We start from the raw sequence: 11,602 nt of genomic DNA, 5'->3' as shown, positions 1-11,602 counted from the left end.
AACAGTCTCACACAGACCCATAGCGGAGGATAAGTGATGACAGCCACATGGGGGGGGAGAGCATGGGGCTAAGAGTGAAGCAAAGCAGCATTTTCTCACAGAGAAGGGGAATGAAGGAAGGAAGGAAGGCTGTTTGTAAAATACAAGGTGCATTGCTCGTAAAGCATTGTTTTTCTTCCTTAAGGTGCTTTCTGCAGATTGTCTGGAAGAAGGTGGAAGGTGGAGGGTGGAGGGTGGAGGGAGGGAGACAAAGGGCTAAGAAGAGTGAGGGTATTTTACAGACATCACTGTGCAAGACTGAACTGCTTCTCACAGCTGATCTACAAAAAGCAGGTTTCTTTCCCTTGTACAATACAGGCAGCCTCATTCTTCTTAGCCCTTTGCTCTTTCTGTCTTCCCCCACCTTCCGTGAGGCGCTCTCTCTCTCTCTCCCCCTCCACTTTCTCACAGATAGACAGATTAAGCATTATCAGGTAGGAGAGTTAGATCATTTCCCTACCTAGATGGAGGTCTTATACAGGTGAACAATTTATTTCCCAACCTTGGCTGAATCCATAAATCACTACTTTAATTGCTTTTGAACTGATTTAGTCTTCTGGACTTCAGTGGGATTAGTCTGGCTTTAGTGCAATTATACTGGCTTAAGTAATTTGTGGATCACATTGCCTGTGTCACTTAAGCACACAAGAACACCCTCTCTGTTTGAGGCTGCTCCGTTCTGAGAACAATTCCTTTTACAGCCTATGACAACAAGAGGATAAGATTTCACCAGTATATAGAGTTTCTGAATCTGAGTCTTAGCCAAGGGAAACTCTTTCTAGTTCTTATCTTTGTATCAGAGATAACAAGCAGACACCAGTCACATCTGGAACCATTGGAGACATCTCAGCCTTTTGCATGGAGTTTCTTGCGCCTTAAAAGACCAGCTGAATTGTATTTGAGGTGAGCTGCTTAATATTTATATTGCATTTACTTTTTAAATGACCCATTTGGGGGAAATGATGTGTCAGAAACATAAAAAAGATTATAGCAGACAAGGCATAGTGGGCATAGTAAAACAATCCCTCATGTGGTAACTCACTTATTTTAAAGGGAATGAAAGCAAAAGTTGTTTTCAGTCTACTTCTTAAGTTCAGTTTTTCAGAGTTCATATGTTATAATGCCTTCATCTGTAGACCTTCTCAATGAAATGAACGTCAATTTAGGAAAATTCACCTGAATCAGAATGTTAAATAACTTTTGTTTTCCTTATGTCAGATATAAATATTCCTACTGTCCATGGGTTGTAGTCAGCTAAGTTCTACACAGAGTAGACCCATTGAAATTAATGATCCTAAATTAGTTATGTCTATTAACTTCAAGAGATCTACTCTGAGTAGGACTAGCACTGAATACCACCTCGTGTTACTCATTTTACAAGGCTTTGAATAATTTGCATTGCATTTAAAAATGGTTAGAATGGTGGCCAGCTCTTTTTCAAGCATAGAAGGAAACTGTGAGGATACCTTTCATGGTCTTGTGGCTCAAAGGGGCACGGGCAAAAGACTTTATTCAATTATTCCAATATTATGCAGTCTGATCGTCCTGTTGCAGTGCATTCTTCAAGACTAGGGATGTCAACTTCTGCAGTCTGTTTTCCTGTGCCTGCTCTATGGACCAGTGATGGTAATTTTGCTGTATATCCTGACCCTCTTATAGATCAGGCTGTATAAGGAAGTTGGGGTCACTCAGCTGTAAGATCATGGCTGGATTGTTATACACAACAGAGGGAGAGCACCATCTTATCCAGCTTTTGGAAACATGTTTTCCTTCCTTGGGTTGGGGGACCCTGCAGAACAATGTGCAGAGCAGGTTGGCATGGTGGTGCTGTAGTGGGAGGTGGGAATTGGTGAATATTACCTCACCCCTTCCACCAGTGGAAGCTTCCACTGGGTTAGAAGCCTTTCCATGAATGGAAAGAGCCCTCCCATTTGAGGAAGGCACACCTGGGATTGAAGCCATTGTTTTGACCACACTTTCATTAAAAGTTGGAAGAATCAGTGGGACCCAGATCTGGCCCACAAGCTAAAGGCTAGCCCTCCCTGTATGAATGATCAATTTCAGTATAGGATGTAGTGAAATTAAACTACTGAGCAGCATGAGATTTTGATGACGATTGCTCCAGATATCTGAGATATCTTTCACTCAACATACTTTGGATGTTTGTATTTTTCCCCATCTTCTAATGGACCAGAGCAAAAGATAGTACATTGCATAGTCCTGAGACAAAGGACAGACTTCTGTACCCTTAAGAGTTGTGTCGAATTTCATCATACATCAGATGTATGATTTCTCCTGTGGTACACAGGGGTGAAAATAGCTGCACCTCCTGAAATGCCCTCTTCAGTGCAACTACTAAAGAAGCAGAAGTGTTGTGTTCTGTTGAAATGGCTTTCAAGATCCTTGCTTCCAATGAACATTTTCCACATCAAGATACCCTGAGGAATCTCTGAGGATTTCATCAGGAGCCCTGCTGAAGTTTCTGGGGCTTATTCTAGGGCCTCACCATCATACCCTGGGAACTGAGAGTGTGCCTACTCCCCTGTAGTTGCAGGGATCCAATCAGGACTGGGGCTGCAGCAAGAGAAAAGAGCTATGCAAAGACAAACTATGTGATAGACCCAAACTGTAAGTGACTTTTAAGTCAGCTTGTTTTTCACTCTCTTCCTTTCAAACCCCCTCTTTTCCACTGATCTAGCTCCCACCACCCTTCAAACTCACTGGCCCATCCCTCCCTCCCCACTGACTGGGTTGCAGTGGCAGCCTGGTGACCTAGCTCCAGCAGTGGGAGTAACAAACTATGACAAGCCACAGAGAGAGGGAGGGAGGGAGGGAGGTCTCTTTTCCTTCCCCATCTCCAATATCAGGTGTGCATACTGCATAGGAGTGCCAGCCTAAAGTAGCACGTGGGAAATGTAATTTTCCCATGAGCTCTTGCAATGTCAATTGTCCTTGGGGACATTACACTGCCCAGGGGCCACTTCAGTCTTGTAGCCTGGTGTGCTACTATGCAGTGCACCAGGTGCTAAAGAGGGGGGCGGTAGCGCCATCTGTCCCTTCTCTCCCATTGCATCTCAGCGCTGGTTAAAGTAGTATTGAAGGGAAGGGAGAGGCATTTGGGGAATCAGTGGGATGGTTGAAAGGGCGATGCCTGGGTGGGAGGGAACAGGTTTGAGGTCTTGTTGGAAGAGGTAGAAAGGGAATTCAGGGGTCATAATACTAACTTGTAGTTGAAGGGTTACAAGCCCCCTGGAAATTGTACTTCCAGTCCTTGAAATAACGAGTTTGGTGACATCACTAATTCTGTTGCCAGTGGTCACCTATAGCAGTGAACCAAATGTTCCGAAATAAGTTACTGTTTTAAACCTCTTTGTAGATGAATTCTTCCAATATAAGGATTTTTTTTGGGGGTGGGGGAATCCCTATGTTTCCATATTCAAAAGTGAACATATGGAATATACGAGAAATACTAAATATGCAGAGTGGCAATGCCAATGTTTCTCAAAAGGAAATAAAAATGCCTCTGTTGGCTAGATCTAATGTCCTGTGGTACAGCAATTAGAACAGCAATTAGACTCTCAAATGTCATAGACAAAAAATGACAAAAACTCTGAGCGTGCTACCTTAGAAGCATACCTGGGATACACTAACATTAATCAGCTAAGTTACTGTGAGGTTTTTCTTGTGTAGGATTGTTCTTTTGACTTAGAAATGTTCATATAAATAACATTAGTCCCAAAGAGCATTTACTGATATTGCTGGACCTGGATCAGACTGTATGTGCCAATGGGGAAATTAAAACTTATCATGAGAGCTAACATCAGGATTACGCTCTTGTGTTTTAACATTTTACCTTCTCATTTCTGCCTTAGCCTCATAAAGGAAAGTATTTACAGTGCTCCCTTTTGTTTTCTGTGGTGCGGGGGATTCAGATGACTGGCCACTATGGGGTAGCTAGGGATGGATGGAAGTCTGTTTTCAGTTGCTGTCAATTTCACATGTGCATTCAGAAGTGCATTCTGAAGGGCATTCAGCCCCATTGTTGCAATGATCTGTGAATATTTTCTGTATGAAAATCCATATTTATATTTGCATTTAAATATTTTATTATTATTTAGTGTATTAAATTTATATCCCACCTTCCCAGTAGGAGGAGTACCATTTTATCACAAAACATACATTTAAGTATGTATTTTAGTGTGGTGGCACCTACCCTTTGGAATTCCCTCCCCTTAAATATTAGACAGGCACCATCTCTGTTATCTTTTTGGCGCCTATTGAAGACCTTCCTCTTTCAACAAGCCTTTTAAGTTGAGACCATACCCCAGTCTGCGACTCTGTTGGAATTGCTTTTTAATATGTTTTTAAACATTTTTAAAAAAACAATGTTTTTAACCTTTTTGGGGTTTTTTAAGATGTCTTCTTTTTTTTTAACAATAATTTTTATTCAAATTTTCATAAAACATACAAAACAAAATCATAAAACATTCAAAGACAAAAAACAAAACAAAACAAAAATGATTAAACAAAAAAATAAAATGTTGACTTCCCATTTGTCGCAGATCAAATCAGTTATAGGTCTACAATATATAACAATCCTGTCTCTTAAATTATATTATAAAATCACTTTCCTCCAGTAGTTATCTTAATTAATCACCAAATCTCATAAACATTACTTTATTATTTCCACAAAAAGTCAAAGAGAGGTTTCAATTCTTTAAGAAATATATCTATCAATTTTTCTCCAAATAAACATGTCGATTAATCCATCTCGTTAATAATAATAATAATAATCTTATTGTCATAACCATAGTCCAAATAAACATATCGATTAATCCATCTCATCAAAATCTGTTAGGTCCAATAATTTCAATAGCCATTATTCCATTATCCATATTAATTCCATCTTCCATCTTCAATAGTCCTGTTAAGTCCAGTAATTTCAGTGTCCAATCTTCCATTATCAGTATTCCATAATAATCTTGCTGTCATAGCCATAATCATATAATAAGAGTCTGATGGGAATTTCCTCTATCCCAAATATTTTCTTGCCATCAATTCTGAATAAGTTGCTGAAATATTGTTGTAAAGTCATATCTCTGTTCTTCTTTTTTACAAAATGCACTGGCTCATCTCTTGAGAGTTTTTCCATTGTCACATGGCTGCAGTTAATTCCATAGATTTTCTCTATATCAAGCTCCATCACGTCATTCCAGTCCAGAAGATTATCCAAGCCATTGATAACTTTATCTCTAATATCTTCATTAATTTCTTCAGAGATAACGTTAAATTCCAAACAGTAGATTTTATTTCTAATATCCATAAACTCCAGATCTTTTTCCAATTCCACATTTGTTCCAATTTCCAGGGCTTGTATCTTCCCTTTATTTTTTCTTTTCTCATCTCTGATCTCATTCTCCTCTCTCACAGGATCCCCTATTTCTTTAAGCTCCTGCGTCATTTTGCTCAGTTCCATTTTCAGCTCCTTACTGCCCTGTCGCAGGGTTTGTTTCGTTATCTCAATCTCATCCATTATTTTCTGAAACATAATTACTTCCAGATTCTCAGCCACTTTCTTGATTGCCATTTTTAAAACCACGAAAACAAAACAAAACAAAAATAAAGAACCACTTCTTATTTCAGCAACAATTGGGTTAATATTCCAGGCTTGATGACATCACAGTATAAACAGAGCAGCCTGCCTTATCTCTCTATGTTCAAGAATACAAAACAAATGTAGTTCCCAGCATCAAAACAGTTAGTGGCGTCGTGAAGAAGCAGATTCGTCAAAATAAAATAGACCAAAAAGAGAATAGTCCCAGACAATATAATGTTCCTCGGAATAGAAATCCCTCTTCTGTTTATATCTTTAGAATGCACTTCTAAAGATGTCTTGAAAGCTTTTAAAAAAAATGTTTTAAAAGATGCTTTGTTTTAATGTATTTTAAAGTCTGTTTATATGATGTTTTAAAGTGTTTTTAGTGTTTTTGATTGCTGCCCTGGGCTCCTGCTGGGAGGAAGGACGTGATATAAATTAAATAATAAATAAATAATCATTTTATCTCAATGTATGTATTTCTGAACATTTGTTACCCTAAAATATTTGGGGAGATTTTACACATTATGGTACATCGTTGGAGACCAGAACTGCAACATTTGGAGAAGTGTGAAATCCAAAGGATAATTATGCGGTCCCTGATCCAGGAGGTGCAAATTAGGTCAGTTCCCTAAAACATGGAAACCAAATGGAATCCCTAGTGGTAGCTGTTATGGCACAGTGTCTATAACTGGATATGGAGCAGAAGTGTGAAAGTTCCCTGCTGCGGACTTAACCACGTTGCAAGTGCCTCCTTATGCAGTTAGAGGTATCATGTTGTAAGCTTTTTAAAAACAGTGGCTGCTTCAGGTTTTTTGGGTTGAAGTAGGCTTACTCCTTCTGTTTTAAAGTGGTTTCAATGCAAATTGTTTCATGCTGCTGGAGCAAGGTGTGTTTCCACTGCCATTCAACTGATTGGCCCTGGGACAGCGCCTTCAAAGGGGCTTACTCCACTGGAACAAAGCAGCTTGCACAGAAACCTCTTGCTAAAATGGAGCTTTTTCCCTGTTTTGGCAAGCGCTTTTAATGCAAACTGTTTTGAGCTAAAGGAGTGAGCCTCTGGGAGCATGCCCTATAACCACCAATTAGCTGATTGGTGGTTACAGTGATCTCCTTTGAACACTGACAGATGTCAGTCACCTGACATTGTGATGTCAGGTGATTGACAGGTAGGGATGGCAGGATCTGTCAATTTCGGTTCTCTCAGTTTCTCATTTTCCAATCTTAAATTCAGTTCTCTACATTTTTGTGGCAATTTGTGATTTTTTTAAAAAAATATGGAAATTCTTCAGCATCTTAGTGCACATTTCTCCTAATAAACACAGTTTTGTGGGCAATTTTAACTAATGTGTGCATTTTGGCAAGCAATTTCTCATTTAATGCATTTTTGTATGATTTTCACTAATATATTCATTTTATGCACACTTTCCCCTAATATATGGATTTTTGAAAATGTTGGTTGATTGAAGAACTGCATTGCAAAATTTGAGTAAGTGTGAATTTTGAAGGATGATTGTGTTTTAGTTCTGATATTGTGCAAAATCAATCAATTTGGCTTTAAATGCAAACTGAATTAAATTTCCCACTCATCCCGAGCGTCAGGTGAGTATGGCCATCCACCTGTCCAAGTGGGCCTGCCCACCACAGGGGGATGGAGGGATCTAACCCACTGGCTGGATCCAGGTCCCAATTCCTGAGGTGGGCAGGCCACCAAAGATCTCCCTATTTGAGTAACCCAACCTTGCCCTCATCATGATTGCTTCTGCCTTGTGGGCATAATCACACCATTCTATAGAAGGAGAGGGCAAGACACGTGGAGATTATTGCCTCTTCTCCTTATTCCCATCTTTAAGAGTATGGTAGGATCCGTCTGTCACATGAGGTGACCTGATGGACTCTGTTTCATGACCCCATGACATTACTGTATTTTGTACCTAAACTGTGTAAAAGAAAAGGAGAACTGAATTTATGTATTTATTTAATTTATTAAATGTAATTTATTATTTGATTTGTATCCCACCCTTCCTCCCAGCAGGAGCCCAGGGCGGCAAACAGAAGCGCTAAAAACACTTTAAAACATCATAAAAACAGACCTTAAAATACATTAAAACAAAATGTTAAAAACATTTTTTTAAAGCTTTAAATTTTTTTAAAGGGTTAAAAACATTATTAAAAAAAATATTAACAAGCAATTCTAACACAGACGCAGACTGGGATAGGTCTCGACTTAAAAGGCTTGTTGAAAGAAGAAAGTCTTCAAAAGGCACCAAAAAGATAGCAGAGATGGCTCCTGCCTAATATTCAAGAAATGACCTTTGTATGTTAGTGTTATGTTAATTGTTATTTCTTGGGGATTTTTTACTTTTTCTTAAGTAGCCAGTGCCAGATGGAGGATAAGGTTGTCAATGGCTCTGAGTCACAATGACTGCATACTACCTCTAGGATCAGAGGTAGCATGCTGGGGAACACATGCAGAAGAGCACTATTGTGCTCATGGCCTGTTTGTAGGCTTCCCATAGGCATCTGACTGCCCCCTGTGGGAAGCAGAATGGTGGATTAGATGGGCCTTTGGTTTGATCCAGCAGGGTTCTTCTTGTGTTTTTACAAGCAGGTAGGCTGCATCTTCTGCCATTCGTAAAAAGGCACCCCAGTTGTCTGTTCATTTCAGTAGCTGCCCCTTGGCATTTTGGCTAGTTTGAGTTCACTTTTGTTGTTGTTGTTCAAAGTAGACTTCCAAAAGAATCCTTCCAGCTCTTGTATTGCTGCTAATTCAGTGCTTTGCCTTTACTTTACAAGAACGCTTTCAGGGGCCACTAGGTGGCTCCCTTCCCCTCCCCTCTAGAGTATAACCTTAGAGCTGCAGTGAAACTTGAGATCATCAGCACTTAAACAGTTTTCTGACTACAAGCATGCATTGACTCATTTGAGGCAACCCTTTCTTACAGTGATTTATGGTTATTTTGCCAGCAAATTTCTATCATGCTAAAAATGCCTTAAAAGCACAGGTCAAAGAGTAGTCGTGGCAGAAATTGACAGCAGATTTGGGTCCTACCCCCAAGGCTTACTAGATTTGTAGATCTGACAGCTCCCCCACCTATACCACTACCCCAAGGCATTTTGTTTCCTGAAGTGGAAATCATATGCATCTGCTGGGGCCCACACTTTAAAAATACACCGATTTGATTGCACCATTCAGGCACCATGTCCTGCCTCCATCTATTTCCACTTTGGGGTGCTGGCTTAACCAGGTCTCTGCTGCATAGCAGGGCATAGTAGGCCCAGTTCTGCCACTCCTTCAGGTGAGAAATAGCCAGGCCCAGCATCAGCACCTAGCATCCCTGGACAGCTGCCATGGACCCAGTGCTCCAGCAGGGTCCATTGGTGACACCTGTCCTAGGACCCCAATTTTTAAAAAATCCAAACCAGGGCCCTGAGCACTTCTGCCTGGGTGGGTCTCTAGCTGTTATATTAAGTGCTCCTAGTACAGTGCTCCTAGTACAGCCTCATTCTGAGGCATTATGGGAAATTCACATGGTGGCTAGGTACTGCTTGTAGTGCCCCTTCAAAAGCTGCTGCCTGCCACCAACAGGTTAGTCCCAATGGGCCTGATGACACAGGAGGGGGCTCCCCAGAGATCCCTTTGGCACAATACACAGATCTGGAGCAGCAGGCTTTCATTGTCAGGCCTAGGGAATCATCCAACAAAATCTGGTCATGTTCACAGGAATCACCCTCTGTGCAAAAAGTGAGGAAGACAAGTGTGAGGAAGTGCAGTGGCCACAGCTTCATAGAGTCTGTAGCCAACCCTGACACCTAGAGAATACCTTTGTAGAAGCTGTAGTCTCTGCAGAACAAATTTGGCTCTTTCTCCTCATTGGTAGAGAATATGTAAAGAGGTTCCTGTATGGCGGAGTATCTCAAATCATCAGACGGTTCTGCTTCATGTAGTGTCACAGATAAAGATCTTTCAAGAGCACACTAAAATATTTGCTATGAAACAGGGCTTTTTTTCTAGGCAAGCCCACATGTTATTGTGAAAACACATTTAGTCCCACTTAACTGATATCAGGCTCTTATGGCTGCTGGTTTTCAGCTGCTTTTTATATGTGAAATTCTGCCTTTTAGCTTTGATCGCTGATCTCTCTTGATATTAAATTACAGGCTGACCCGGTTAATCCATGGTTGATTAATACGCACTGAATGTCTGGGTATCAGAAAGATTTCATCTGTCTGATGGTGTGTCCTGGGTGTACCAGGTTCTCTTTTTAATCTGATTTTTATTCATAAAGCAAAAATTTGAATAAAGTATGCAAACTGGGGAAGGATCAAACAGGTCTGGCTGTCACTGTTCACACAACAAGACAAACCTCTGAGCCTGAGGTTTTCAAGTTGAAACAGTTTTGGCAGGCATTGCCAATACTGGATAAGAATCTGATTTACATAGTAAGGTTCTTTTACGCTGTTCTAGCAGTACAAGAAGACTAAGAACCAATGATCTGTTCTTAAAAGGTCAAATGCTTCCAGTAATGGAGGAGCTGCAATCTTGCACTACTTCCCTTCTCTGATGTTGCACCACTCATACGAACCTGTTCCTAGCTTTCAAGAGATATGCAGGTCAATACTGTTGGTGAGTCAGGTAATGTGCTCTTATTGTGTTTTCTTATGTTGAACCTTAGCTACTAATTCAAGCTCCATACAGGAGTTGGTATAGGTTTATTAAACTAGTTAATATACAACTTTCTGGTAGCACTCTAAGCATAGACCTGCAGCAGTTTCTCCTAGACCAGTCTTTCCCAACCTTTGATGTTGTTGGAGTACGACTTCCATCAGTCCAGCCAGCATGGCCAGCGGTCAGAAATGGTGGGAACTGTAGTCCTGCAACTTCTGGGGACCCAAAGGTTGGGAAAGGCTGTCTTAGTCCAAGGGAAGAGGCACTTTGAGGCTGCATTGTACTTAGAGGGGCAGTCCACAGTTGCTTGGATACAGCACACTTAAGATGTCAGTGACGCCTCACATAAACTGATGTGGTGGTACTGGCTTAGTTGCAAGTGATTTGTCTTCAGACAGGTGCCATCTTCATCACTGCTGAGTGCAAAACAATACATCCACCCCTTTCCTGAAACTGAAACATATATTCTTGCTGCATGAAGTTAAATGCAGGTACACCATACCACACCTTTACAGTGACTTCATTCAACTAACTTCAAAACATTGTGAATCAATCACCCAATAGGTAAAGTCCAGAAGTCCTTTGAAGTATTTTTCATTTGAATAAGCAGAAACAAAATCCATTGAACATGGTGAAATTAAAAAGATTTCTACCTCCCCCCCCCTTACAGGACAACAGCCAGCAGACTAAAACTAACTAAATATTAACAACCTTAATAAAATAATATTTTTCCATTTTTAATATAATGTTTTATTGTACAAATAACATGATTGTTATATGATGAGAAAAATTACAACAACCTTACAAATATTAATAAGCTATTAAAGTTACTTTAATGAAATCATCTTAATTAAAAGCTAGCTGGGATAGGTGGGTCTTCAAAGCTTCTCTGAAGACTAGGACTGATGGGGCCAATTGCACATCCCTGGGAAGAAGATCCATAAGCTACAGTTCACCTATCATATCAAAATTTAGACTAGATCAGTTATTCACTTAGATCTCATTGGAGATACCTCTTGAAGACAGTAAGAATTGCTCTGTTGGGCCAGCTTCCCATTTAGTAGAGTACTGTGTCTTCTTGACTAGCTAGATGACTCTGGGAAGCTTGCAAACAGGGTATGATGGTGATAGATCCTTGTTTGATCCCAGCAACTAGTAATCAGAGATATACTGTACACTGCACACAGAGCTTTCATTTTTAGCTATCATGGCTAATGAATGTTGATGGGCTTATTCTCCAATAACTTTGTTGAATGTTTGTTTAAACTATCTAAACTAATGCCTATCACCACACCTTG

The 11,602-nt window shown here is 40.2% G+C and overlaps 1 protein-coding gene across 2 annotated transcripts in view; it reads left to right on the top strand.

Moving 5' to 3' along the window:
• Positions 1-915: 915 nt before the first annotated feature.
• KCNA10 (potassium voltage-gated channel subfamily A member 10) overlaps positions 916-11,602 on the top strand; it is a 41,989-nt gene continuing 31,302 nt past the window's right edge. The window contains exon 1 of one of the 2 annotated variants that reach the window (XM_061632620.1): positions 916-942. The gene's annotated coding sequence lies outside the window, so the exon portion shown is untranslated. Of the gene's footprint in view, positions 943-10,189; positions 10,272-11,602 lie in introns of those variants that run through there. The other variant, XM_061632619.1, reaches the window with a different exon arrangement.

Source organism: Rhineura floridana, chromosome 6 (assembly GCF_030035675.1).
Source record: "Rhineura floridana isolate rRhiFlo1 chromosome 6, rRhiFlo1.hap2, whole genome shotgun sequence".
NCBI lineage: Eukaryota > Metazoa > Chordata > Lepidosauria > Squamata > Rhineuridae > Rhineura > Rhineura floridana.
Note: the sequence above shows the minus strand (reverse complement) of the source record. Positions and strands in the feature narration are given on the sequence as shown.